The following is a 14,486-nucleotide window of genomic DNA, read 5'->3' on the forward strand; positions in this document are numbered from 1 at the left end:
AAATAATACAATGCAAAAGTATTTCTTTGTTTCATAAATATTTAACTTCATTTACGTTAATTTTTTTCAAATCATCAAAAATATCTTTTTTTATAATTTCAATTCAAATATATATCTTTAGGATATATATATTTCATTAATTATTAAAAAAATTATATGATGTATTTTTGTTTATCCAATTTAATAATAGCAGTGATGTTATAATGTTTTCCTTTAACAAAAATTATCAAAGTTCATCAATTAATTATCAATTAATCAAAGTAATATTACACGCCAATGCATCATGTGGGATAACAAAAATTTCAAATCAAAATTCAAATTAATCCTTTGCAAAAAGAATAATTCTAAGGAATAATCCGAACATTATATAAAACTATAGAGTCGCTAATAATGAAATAATAATGAAAAGTTATTAATTCTAATTATATATTATATCTAACAAAAAAACATCTTTTTATCGATTGTCATATTTCGAAGATATATATATCTTTCGGTTTCATTTTTTTGTTAAACATATACATATACATTCTTAAATTAGCGAATATTTGAATCTTTGCTAAAAAATTATTGATATTTAAATTATTATAACTGAAAAAAAATCGTGCAACATTCATTTTAAAACATGAAGTCTTTACTTTCAGAGTTCTTAATTTTTTTCTATGACAAATTTTTTTCTTTTATGCATTATGTAGGAGAAAGAAAAAGCATAAAGAAAAAGATTTTTTTATCGAAAATTTTGCATATTCAAACGTTTCTACGAGAATAAGAAAATTCTTTTTTATGGATAAATTTAGTATAAATTTAAAGATTAAATCTTCTTCTTTAAAGTATCTTTTAAAAATCGTTATACAACTTTTTTTTAATTATTCTATTAAACTTTGAAAAATATATGATAAATTCGAGACTATGTGGATCAAATATGTCACTTAATAAAATTGGAATATGATTATAATTTGTAATATAAATGATGTATTATGAAAAAAAATTTATTAACATTTTTATTAATTATTAAAATATTATTAAACCAAATAAAAACAAAATTAAGATAATTAAAATTTAATACTTTTATTATTATTAAGATATAATATGTAATATAATATAAATATAAATATAATATGAATATTTTAAGTTATTATTTATTAAATTATAATTATAAAAAATTTTACGAAATATGAATACTATATTTTCTTCTCATTAATATGTAATATCTTGATAATATATCAGAAAATTATTGAAATTGGTTAAATTATTATATACAAGATTTATATTATTTTTAACAAGTTTTTAGAAAATATATTTTTGCTAAAAACGAATATAATATTCATGTTCAGCATATGAAAACAAATAAAATAATGTATCATATATTCAAAATTTATTGGCTTTTTTTGTTCAATCTTTATTTTTGTAATTTTATATATATTTATATTTGTTCATTATATTTTATATATTCTTTTTAATTGTATTTTATTCTATATTTTATATTTATTAAAAGATATTTATAACATAATAGTATATAGTTTATAAGTATTTCTAAAATTATCTTTATAAATAATATTATAAATAATTTATGAAAAAAAGAATAAGATAATAATGGACAGAAAATCAATAAGTGTATGTGTTAATGTTCTTTAGATACAATTAGATGTTAAAAAAATAATCTATCTTCATACAATAATAAATAAATTGCAACATTTGAATTTTATCTAATCAATCAATCAATATTAAGTCAGATCACTTTATTTTAGCGAAGTCTATGTTTTTTTTAAGTCAAATGAATAACATCTGGAAAATTATTTCTTTGTTATTGCTTTACGACTTTCATTACCATTATGTGTGCCAATTCTCTATATATCTCTATATAATTATGAACCATTCCATATTCTCTAACGTGCTTTACTTCATCCGAATACAATAATATAAACTTCTAATCTTAATTCAGAATCCTCTTTCTTACATTCTTCAGAAATATGGTGAAGAATCTCAGAAATAGAAAGAAAAGTTTTATGCTCAATCAGTTATCTAAATTCTAAATATTCTCTCCAGCTGTATTTCCAAATGTAATTAATCTCGACTGCAGTCACAAGTAGTACTTATAGTATTAATATAGTATATACAATATTAATGCAGTAAAGTTTAACAGTAAAAACCAATGTATAAAAATGAACAAAAATCAATTCTAAGTCTAACTCTATTTCTTTGATTCTCGATAGATTCAGTGATGAGTGAATGAATCACTTTTTCAACAATGATAAGTTCAATTTGTTCTACGATTCTTGTTAAGGATAACAAAACATCGGTGCCACATATTTCTCTTCGCAAGAGTTGGATTAGAAGTATTAGCCAAGTATCATTTGGCAAGGCAAGCCGATACAGAATATCATCCTTAAAACAAATATAATCAACGTTAATTATTATTTTTAAAATACAATATGATCAGGGCGAAATCTTTATTTTTTCTAATTATTTATTATTTCTAATTATTTTTTTTAATTTTCTAAAATTCTAAGAAAAATTTCTTAAATTGGGAATAAATATTATACAAAGAAAAAATCTGTTATATTCATATAACAGAATGTTTTTCATAAATTTCTTCGAGTGTAGAATAATATTGGTCGTCATTGAAATTATATGAGTGGAAATTTTCATCTCAAGTCTAAGATGTAAATGTTTCTAATAAATATATAATTCTAAATAGTCTCTAAACACTTCAAAAATGAAATCGTCCTCTCACGACATTATTTTACTTTGTTATATAATTTAATAAGGGACGAATACTTGAAAATATGGTGAAAGAAAATTTCTGAATATAAGAAAACTTTCATCAAATAGTCACCAAAATTAGATCATAAATTTCATGACTACTTGATAGATTGAGATCTGCAACAATTATAATGAATATATAATTTTTCCAAATTTTTTTCTTAGTAATTTTTTTTTATATTTCACTAATCTGATTCTCTTATTCTTTAATTAATTTAGCATATTTTTTGTCTATCATATGTCTTCGTATCATAGATCATAGCATAATTATAGCATATCACATGATAAATATAATAAACTTCTCAAAAATGAATGTTAAGAATCTTATTAGATCAACAAATTTTTTTTTCTTTATAATAATATAAGGAATTTGAAGAGGAGAAAAAGAAGAAAAAGATTATTAGGTAACATTATATCTCGATCTTACTGCTTAGATTGCTAGAAACGTTAGAAATTTGAATTTACTTTGAAATTTGGAAAATTAGAGCAGAAAATTTTTGAGCAATGGTATAATTTTCTTTTAAATTACATATACTCAGGCATATCTATTTTTCCGTATTTTGTAATATTGATATAAAAAAATTATATTATATTTTTTGAATGATATAATACATGGAAATAATTATATTACAATTTTTTTTCTTTTTCTTCTATTAGAACAAAAAGATTCAAAATTATAATTTCTGTAGATTGCAATATGAATAAAATGATAATTATCAAAAACATTAATATTACTTATAGAAATTTATCGATTTTTTAAATGCTTATTATCTTGTGAAATCTCTTTTATTTGTTACAATTTCAATCAATTGTTTATAATTTTTGAATGTTTTTTTTATCGAAATTTTTTCACTCGTAAATATTTTTTTCATTCATTAACATTTCGAAATTGACGATCATTTTTATATATAGTTTTTACAAAATTTTTTCAACAATGTTCAATTATGTTTAAAAAATTTTGCATATTAATTTTCTAATCCTAATAATACAATTTTATTATTATAATATAAACTGAAGCATTGTTTTATTGATATATGAACTTATTGCTAGAAATTCTCATAGTAGATTTGATGAGCTTCACATAATTTTTGTTATTAATTTCTTCCGTTATAAATTTTACATGTATCTCTCCGTAATAACCAATGGCAACTCAAACTATAATAATCTTTTTTAAGATCGTAATAATAATTCGTAATAATAATATAATAAATTCGATCATAATAATTGTTAATAATAATTATATCCAAAAAAATAATTAAAATCAAGATTTAAATTAAATCGAAATAATGTTTAGTTACAATTGATAGTTATATATAGCAATAAATAAACAAATATTCAGGGAATTAGAAAATTCAGCTACTTTAGATTATTCTCTTTTTGCCATCACAATAATATCAAAGTTTTCGATTAAAAAAAAATATATATATATATATATTTAGAAATAACAGATATATGCTTATAACAGAACAGATAACAGAATACATGCTTAAAGAAAAAAAAAATATCGATCAGAAAATTAAGATTAAAAAAATTTAATTTGAAATATATAAGAAAAAAATTTTCGACAATTACATTTAAATTAATTTTAAATAGATGATATATTTAATAGATGATAAATTTTTAAATATATTAATAAAAACTACACATCTATATAACATTATTCTATTTACAACATTATAATAAATTTTAAAAATTAATGATTTTTGTTTGTATCAATTATAGTTTTCTTCATGGATTCATTTTTTTCGAACGCATAATTTATAGAATAAATAAATAAATGAAACAAATAGGAACAATCTTTTTTAAGAACTCTCTTTAAAGAAGTGAAATTTATCTTTAAAATTTTAACTTTCTTTCAATTTTTGTATGCAATTTTATTTGGCAATTTTTTTTACCACAATGTAATGGAATATTAAAAATTAAATATTTTTTATTTGAAAAATTTTGCTTTATTTCGCATTATAAAGTTTTATTTTAATCAGGAAAAAAAATAAAAAACTCTACATGTAACATTTTCTTTTTCTGAATAATTAATAAAATTGTCCTTTATAATTTTTATCACATAACTGAAGAAATAATAATATCTTGAAATGAAATATATAATTCCTAATAGTTAATTTTTATTTCAGGATCAGAATCGTTTCATCATTTATGCCTGGAAGTATGGAAAAATTTTAAATCAAATAAAATTGCATTCACAATGTATTAAAGATAATTTAAAGTTAGTTAATTTATTGAATTGGATTAATAAAACATTTATGAAAGTACAATGTTTATAGAAAAAAAATATTAAAGGTATAACAGCATATATAGATATAGATTTCATTATAAAGTAGATTCATCATGAAATTATTTATAACTAAAATTATGCTAAAAAATTTTATAATTTCATTATTAATAAATTTCAGGTTGGAATTGTGCTTCAAACTAAATAATACATTATTTAGAGGGAAAAAAGACCATTAAAACTCTTTATAGAATTTTATGATAAAAAAAGATGTAAAATTAATTTGATTAAAAATAAATCAAACGAAGAATTTATTATGGATATAATGAAAAATGCATAAATATTAAAAATTCTGTACAAATATCGTTAAGGATTTTCACTGATTGAAGTTTTAACTTTGAGGTTAAATTTAAAACTATCAGTAAAGCAGAATAAAATTTTATGTTAATATAATAATAAAATTAATTATTTAATTCAAGAATTCTTCTCTTTTCATCAAGAATTTTAAAGAATTTTTTATTTTATTTTATTTTCTAAAAAAATATAAAGTTAACGAATATGCAAGAATATGAAAAATTAGATAAAACTTCTTTAATTTTAGAATTAATATTAGATGAAGAGAATTGCAACAGATTTTATGAAATATTTTCATGGAAATTTCAATTATAGCAAATATGAACAACGATTTAATGATTTAGATAACAGATGAATTTATGTTTGTATCTGTTATTGTATTGATCTAAATGATTAATGAATATATTTGAAAGATTGTGTGAGAAAATCAAATTCAAATCAATTTTATTGTGTAAATTATTTAAATTTTGGAAAAATAGTAATGAAAAATAATTAATAAAAGAATTAAATAAAGAAGAATATGATTTAAAAATATATAAAAAATTTTATAAACAAATTATCTCTTTTCAATATATATTGAAATAATGTAAATGTAATTGTTTTTTATAATATGAAATTTATAAAAGCATATATATGATGTAATATTAGAAATAATGTCATGTCGAGTGCACTATATTTATGACTTACATCAAAAGATATGAATAAAGAAACTGCTAATGAAAAAAATTCTAAAAATAAACTTTTATAAATATTATTCTTTCATTTATAAATCAAATATTTTGAGAATTTACTTTAATATCAATATTTTCTACATTACTTTTCAAAATATAGTAAGTGAGAAAAGATCAAAATAAAAATTTTTTTACAAATATAATAAAAAAAAATTTTTAATTAATTTAAAGTAAATATGATTATTAGTTGATATAAATCTAGCTACAAACAAAAATAAGATTTTTTAATAATTTCAATAAAAATACAAATATAATAGATAATGAGTTAATATTAAAATATGCAAAAAAATTAATGAAATAGGATTTAAAAAACTATTAGAATAAAATATATAAAACAATATATTTAAATACTTATAAATGGTAAAGCATATTGTAATGTATATAATTGTATGCACAAATTACTAATTTATGAAAATTTTATAAATTTCCATTTTATATTCTATAATAATCATTGATAAATTATTCAGCATATGTGAGATCATAAAAATTCCAAGCATTATTACAAGGAAAATTGTAATAAGATTGTAATTATTATATTAAATTTACTGATTAAAATTACTTAAATTTAAATCTAATATATCAGAATACTAGAGAAAGTATAAAAAGAAAACAAAATATACTATGTAATAATAAATAATTCATTTGACACAAATAGTGATAGTTTGTAATATTTATTTAAAAATAAAAAAGAATCATAAAAGAATATATTTTGTACATATACCATTTTTAATAAAATTATATGACAAAAATTACTATGTTACTAGTATTATATACTATTAAATTTTGTTACACATATATAGATATTGTATACAATAATATTCTAATAATATCAAATTTAATTATTAATGATTTAATTGTCTAAATCTTTTAAATAATGTATGTTTACATTGCATTTTAATCTACCGATTGTGAATAATTTTTAATAATTTTTTCCTCTTTCTATATATGATAGTTTCATTTAAGATAAGAAAATAAGAATTATTTTAGTTTTCTATCTAAATCAATTTTGTTTGAATATTCGAGAAAAAATAATGGATACAAAATGAAAAAAATTAAATATTAAAATATATTAACAAAAATTAAGAAATTATGAAAATATGAAAAATTATAAAAATTTTAAAATCATGCATCAATTAAATTATAATAGTTTTTGATGCAAAAATATTTTATTCGTCAATAAAAAGAATCAAAATATCTAAAAAAATAATTAAAGCAAAAAAAAAAATAGGAAAGATATAGTCTCTGAAATAATAAAACAAAAAATAAGTAAAACAAAAAGCAAATATTTTTATGATAATGAAGAAGTGATTCGTAGAAGACGAACTTCATGATTATGTTACTATAAAAAAAATATTATTGAGAAGATAAAATAAAATAAAAATCAAAACTGGAAAAGTTTATTATAATTCAAATTTAAAACATTCGAATTCAAGCAGCGAATTTATATTTCTTATAAATCTAATAAAAATATTAGATTATAATACATAATTGCAATATTTATTATTTCATCTACAATTGTTTAAATAGTATTTTTAAAAAACTGCCATGATAAGCGAAATAAAATCTTAATTTTTTTTGTCTTTTGAATACTGTAACTGTCTTCTTTTTCAGCAATAATTATGAATAAATCGCAAAACAATACATTTCTTATTCGACGAATGTATAATTCCGAAAAAAAATTATTATATAGATTTAACACTATATAGATTTAACACATATGATGCAGTCAATGCATCCTTGTATCAGACATTTAACAATTTAAGCCGTTTTCTTTTCGATCATTGAAATTCGATCTGTTTGATAGCTTCCAAACGTTCCAAAAACACATCAGACTAAAAGGCTTAGAAGAACGCAATCCGAAAAATAAAATACTATAAGAAGAGATAAAAGCAAAAGATAAACAAAAAATGCAATATTAATGATCCAAAATGTCTATATCAGAAATATATAAAAACCTTAGAAGAACGCAATCTGAAACATATTATAAGAAAATTATAAAATTATAAGAAAAAATAAAAACAAAAAATAAATAAAAAATGCAATATTAATAATCCAATATTTGTCTGTAATGATCTGTAATAATTGTTTGTAATTGTCTGTAATAATAAAACATATCAGGATACAAACCTTAGAAGAACGCAATCTGAAAGATAAAGTACTATATTATAAGAGAAAATAAAAATAAAAGATAAAGAAAAAGTGCAATATTAATAATCTAAAATGTGTCTCCAATCAAAATATATCGGGATACAAACCTTAAAAGAACGCAATCTAAAAAATAAAATTCTGTAGTAATTAAAATAGAATAACGAAAAGTAAAACTATTCGTTCAAATATTCGTTCATATTTTATTAACGAAAAGCAAAACTATTCGTTCAAATATTTATTCATATTTTATGTACGAAAATACTTGTAACATAGAGTTGTAATGAAGAAGAGGTAGTGAAATATTAATAATCTGAAATCCATCTTTAATGGAAAAATAGTATGAAAATTATTTTAAAATTATTTTAAAATAGAGATTAAGCATGAGAAAACAATCTGTTATAATATGATTTTGATAACAATCAGATGGAAAATTTATTAAAAATCAACATACAAAAATATATAAAAAAATGTTTTTATTTTCAAATGAAAAAAATTCATCTGTTTCTTCAGATATGTATTATCATTTTATTTTTATCTTTTTTCATATAAAATTTATAAAAAAAATTATGTTAATTATATTTAAATATTATGTATATTTAAGTATTTTCTATTAAGAAAAAAATATTTCATATAGATATAGATTTAAAATTTGGATTAATATTGAGAAACATTAAAATTCGTAAGATGTATTTATATATATTTATTATATATATTTATATTTCATTTATTCCAAGATTGTAAATAGTGCCTCGTTTTGTTTTTGTAGATAAACTATTTATAAATATACATATATATAAATGTATAATATTAAAAATATGTATAATATTTGTATAATAATATAAATAGTATAAATTTATATATTTATATATATTTTTTATATATATATTTATATTATATATTTATATATTTTATATATTTTTATATTATATATTTATATATATTTTTTAAGATAAATAATAATATAATATAACAATATATTAAAATTCATAATCTATTCATACTTCATTAAAATCAATCGTAATTAAAATTATAATTACATATACATATATATCATATTTATATATCATATCTTTATAAAAATATTATCATAAATTTAAAAATATATTAATGAGAAAAATTTTATAAGTTAAAGTTCAATTTTATTGATTGAAGTAAAAATATTATTATTATTTTATTTCATGTACAGTATATTAATATATATTGGTGAAACATGATATTTTTTTATTATTTTATATTTCTATTTATCCTTTAAAATAATTAATTCCTATGATTAAATAAAAATCAAAATACATATAAAACATTTCCATTCTCAAAAAATTTCGATAATATATTTTTTAATATTTGTGTCATCATTTTGTTCCATCTATTTTTCACATAAACGAATCAAATTTATAAAAAAAATAGAGTTGATATTTTTTTATTATTAAAAAAAGGATACTTTATATAAATATATATGCAAAATTTAGACAATATTGCATCAATATGGAAAATTAAAAATTACAAGACATATTATCATTTTAAATATATATACTCTACTATTCCATAACATTAAAGAAACATTAAATTTCAACCAAAAAATTATTAATAATATCTCTGTAATTTCGTAAAAAGGAATTATATAATATTTTGCTTGGATTACTTTATTTGATAAATGTTTACAAAAAAGAAACAATTTTAATAATTTTTTAATATGTTACCAATTATTATCATATTGTTGTAAAAATATTAATCAACGATTACAATTATATGTATTAGAATTACGAAGAAAGAAAGTTTAGACAAAGATACATCAATTTTTGGGCAACATTTAAAAGAGTGTAAATTTGATAAATAGAATTAGCTTTTGTTTACCTTTCTTATTGAAATACTATGTTGACATTTCTTATAATTAACACGACTGATCTTTTTCAAAAAAAGATGATTTACAATCAGTATTAGATAAATCGTTGTGTTCAAATGTCATATAAAAATGAATTTTAAAAATTTGTTACTTTGATAATAAAATATGGCGGATTGTTTAACTATTTTATATAAAAAAAATATTATTTATAAAGAAGTAAAATTATCCGCGATATAAAAATATCGTAGAATTGATATAGATTTGTTTGCATCATTATGAACAAACTATAAATGTAAATAAATTTGTAATTTTAAAATTTGAATGCATTCTTCTTTAGGAAATAAGATGTACGATTTTTTCGCCGTTTTATCATACTTTAAATATTACCAACATTAAAATAAAAATATTATAAAAATTACATTTGTGCCTTTGTATATGTGTATAATTAATATGTGCATATTTAAATATGGAAAACGATGTCAAGAAGTAATAGAAAACATAAAAAACGTAATACTTATTTCAAAACGCACTACATACTAACATATAATAACTATGTGCTAACTATGCATATATTAATTAGGATAGAATCAACAGATAATGTGAGTAAATGAATTATATTATATTAAATTCTTTATCAGCATTAATATATGTAGAGTAACAATTTGAGCAAAGTACAAGGTAATCAGAATATTTAACTGCACAATTAATTAATAGAATTAATAAAATTAATTAATTGAATAAAATTAATCAACTTTTTGTAGGATAAAAATCTCGTAGTCTGCAGATGTTGAATTATTGACAGAAATTCAAGAAATATTGGATAAAAATTAATCTTATGGAAACAGATTAAAACAGCCAAATAATGAATAGATTATACAAAAAAAAATTACAAATACATTATAGAAAACACAATACATTATAGAAAATGTGATAATGGTGATTCTAATCTTCTTATGAAATAGGTATCTGATTACTAATAAAAAAAACTACTGAAGCTTGAATTATGAATAACTTGCAGCTCATATTCTAAAAACGAAAATAATATCCTGTTACCAATTCAAAACTATTGCTGATACTATGCTTGAATTATTGTAGAATATATATTGCAGAAATGTATTGTATTCTGTGAGCAAAAATAGATATCTAATTGCTAATGTAAAATAGGCAAAAAACCATAGATAGCAGATCATATTCTACAAAGGAAAATAGGCATCTATTAATCTAAAAAGGATCTAAATCTATGCTTGAACTATTAATACTTATAAGAATTATGGAGATAGATTATATTTTGTCATGAATAGTTTAAAAATGGGTCATTCGATATTCTATTCAACACGCTTGGTAAGTAAATTTAGTTTTTAATTTGTCGCGAAAAAAGTCTGAATCTAACTTATTCTATGACTCCTGTTTATGTGAGATGTGAGAATAGATTAAGTATAGACTATATAATTCTAATTTAAATAAGATGTCAGGGTTCGTTTTCATACGATGTGACGAAGACCACGATTTTAAAAAATGAATTTGAAAAATATTATCAGTCGTCGTTAACTTAGCGTTTTAATATATAATTGCTAATCAAAACTAAAAAAAAAAAAAAAAAATTAAACGCATAAATGATATCAATTAGTCTTATATATGAAATAAGATAAATATACCGATAATGGATAAGATTAAACAATTTAAAATTGAAAGAAAAAGAAAAGCAAAATTGAATCCCAATCTCTTGTATTCCTCGAAATATATTTCATAATATTTCAATTATGAATGATTTTGATAATTGGATAAATTTTTCTAAGATTAGAAATTCGAAGTCAAAGTCAAAGTCGAAGATGACTACTTTTTTAAACTTTTTTATTCCAGCTTCAGTTGCAGCTGCTAATCGAGTGTTCCTATTAAGCTTTAGGCAGCTTCAGTTATTTTATGATTACTATTAAGATTCTTAAAGATATTCTGATCTTTTATTGAATATTTTTTTATCAAAAGATTTGATTTAATAAAAAATATTTTTAAAAAATCATCAAAATTCATGAAGATCATACATCATATATATATAAAAATTCATTGTGAGTTTTCTTTGAAATTTCGATCAATTTTCTAATTTTTTCATAGTTTTTTTATAAACTAAATAAATTAATTCTTTTAATATTCAAAAAAAAGTTATTTCATTTTAAATAATATCCTTTTAACAGTCATTTATATATATATATATATAACGAATCATTGTCACAGTTATTAACCCATAAAGTATATATTTGTGAAATTGAAAACTATAATTAATCTGCATGTCAAGAAAAAATCATTTTTTTTATCATCTAAATTATTCTAAATAAATTATACAAAAAAATGCAATGCATTTTAATTATTCGCCGCTTATATTTTCTAAATTCTAATATATTCTAATAATAATTTTCTTTCTTAATTTTTAATATTTTTAGTTTTAATATTTTCTAAATTCTAAGTTAATTTTTAATATTTTAGTATAATTACGATAAATTCTTTAGTGAAATTCAAATTCTGAAAAAAAAATTTTATTAATATTGCAAAAAATTAAAAAAAAACATCTCAATGTCAATAAAAAAAATATTATGTAAAAATATTAAATATTAAATATATTTATTTATTACCAGAAAAAATTCGTATTTCTATGTCAAAATTCAAACTTTTAAATTTTTTTTGAAAAATAACTTTAATTGACAAACTAATTATTATTTATTTTTCACAAGTTTTTTTTTGATTTATTATCACGGAACGAATTAATTATTGATACATTTTATTTAACAAATTAACAATCATTAAAATTTTTATTTGCAAGAAAATTCGACATAAATAAGAAAAAAATGATAATCATAATATGATAACATATTAATATGATAAATGATAACATGATGATAAATCAAAACTGTAAGAAATATGAGGCAAAGCATTTTATTCAACGTTTTTTTATTTTTTAGCAAATCATGATCGTAGGATATTACATTTGTTTACTATTTTACAAAAAATAAATAAATGAGGTCTCTTTCTAGACTCTTCATATTCGAGTATCTATGCAATATCTGCACATCTTTTCTGTGGATTTGCACAATGGATTATAGTAATTCATCATCTATAACAGATGTTCGGTTCGTTTTTTAATGATTCATTGTTTTTTTTGAATCGTTTTAATTTTTGTTAATATAATTTTATTAATATAATCCATATACTATATATGCGTTTTGCAGCATTTGTTGCAATATTTTTTTAAACTCATAAAATAAGAAGAGTTTTATGTTTTCACTATTCATTTTTAATCTCATATATATATAAAGGAATAGTGAAACAACTCAAAACTAAGCATCATATCAATACGATGGCTTAGATAATAGTATTCTGTTAATATCAACTTTATTGCATTAAATTTATGAATTATTTATCGAAATTTCGTTTCATTGCAAAAAAAAGAAAATGCAAGAACAAGAAAATGACACGAATTTTTTCCAGTATCATTTATCAACATAATATTTATCAACATAACAATGCTGCATTACACACTATTAAAATATGAAGCAGAGATTTCTTCAAAAAAAAAAAAAAAAAGTTTTAATATAAACTGCTTGATCTTCTGATTAGTGAAAGTCTTTGGCATATTATTGAATGAAAAATTTATAAGAAACAATACTGAATTAAAAAGTGAATTAAGTGTGGACGTTTTATTGAAACAGAGATACTTTAAAAATTAATTTCATCGATGCTAAATTATATTTTTTAATATTATTGTAAAAATAATAGAAAAACAATTGTTAATTTTTACTTGTTTATATAAAAGCTGATTAGATATTTTCAAAAATTTATTCGAACAATTTTGCTTCGAAAGCAAACTCCAATAACAAATTGGAGAAAAAAATGCTCTTTGATTTTAGAATAAAAAGGAATATATAATGAAAAAAATTTTTTTAAATTTTAATTTTAAAAAAATTAAAAAATTGATTCAATATAAATGTTGTATGATCCATTGCATAACTGAAGTTCATATTGATATTAATCTACTAAAATTGAAACATTTAACATCAAGTTAATTCGAAAGTGAAATATCTCTAAGTATAGAATTTTTATTTTAAGATAGTTTATTATTTTAAAGTTTAAGTAACTCAATTATTTGAGTAATAATTCACTAATAGAATGTAATGTATATAAAATGTAATTGATATCAATAGAAACGAGTGAATAAAATAGAGAATTCAAATTGAAAGATTGAAATTATATGAAAAATTTTCGAGTCAGTAGAGTTATAGCTTTATACCAATTTTTAGAAATATGTTTCAAAACTCGAATTTTAATATGATAAAATTATTATCGCAATATTTATTAATATTTAATAATTAATTTTATTTAATATTTCTAGAATCTATAATTAACGAAATACTCTTAATTTTTTTTTAAATCTTTTTTT

The 14,486-nt window shown here is 19.2% G+C and overlaps 1 protein-coding gene and 1 long non-coding RNA gene across 5 annotated transcripts in view; one reads left to right on the forward strand and one right to left on the reverse strand.

The window, feature by feature from the left end:
• The window catches only part of LOC107996951 (ATP-dependent helicase brm), a 68,187-nt gene that overhangs the window by 24,949 nt on the left and 28,752 nt on the right, over positions 1 to 14,486 (forward strand). Inside the window, exons 2-3 of one of the 4 annotated variants that reach the window (XM_062084028.1) lie at positions 10,398 to 10,659; positions 10,822 to 11,401. The exons of 2 other annotated variants lie outside the window; for them this stretch is intronic. The gene's annotated coding sequence lies outside the window, so the exon portion shown is untranslated. The remainder of the gene's footprint in view (positions 1 to 10,397; positions 10,660 to 10,821; positions 11,402 to 14,486) is intronic. One more of the 4 variants, XM_062084029.1, reaches the window with a different exon arrangement.
• LOC133667188 (uncharacterized) overlaps positions 1 to 14,486 on the reverse strand; it is a 32,058-nt gene that overhangs the window by 9,468 nt on the left and 8,104 nt on the right. The window lies entirely within an intron of this gene.

This window comes from Apis cerana, linkage group LG13 (genome assembly GCF_029169275.1).
Source record: "Apis cerana isolate GH-2021 linkage group LG13, AcerK_1.0, whole genome shotgun sequence".
In the NCBI taxonomy this organism is placed as follows: domain Eukaryota; kingdom Metazoa; phylum Arthropoda; class Insecta; order Hymenoptera; family Apidae; genus Apis; species Apis cerana.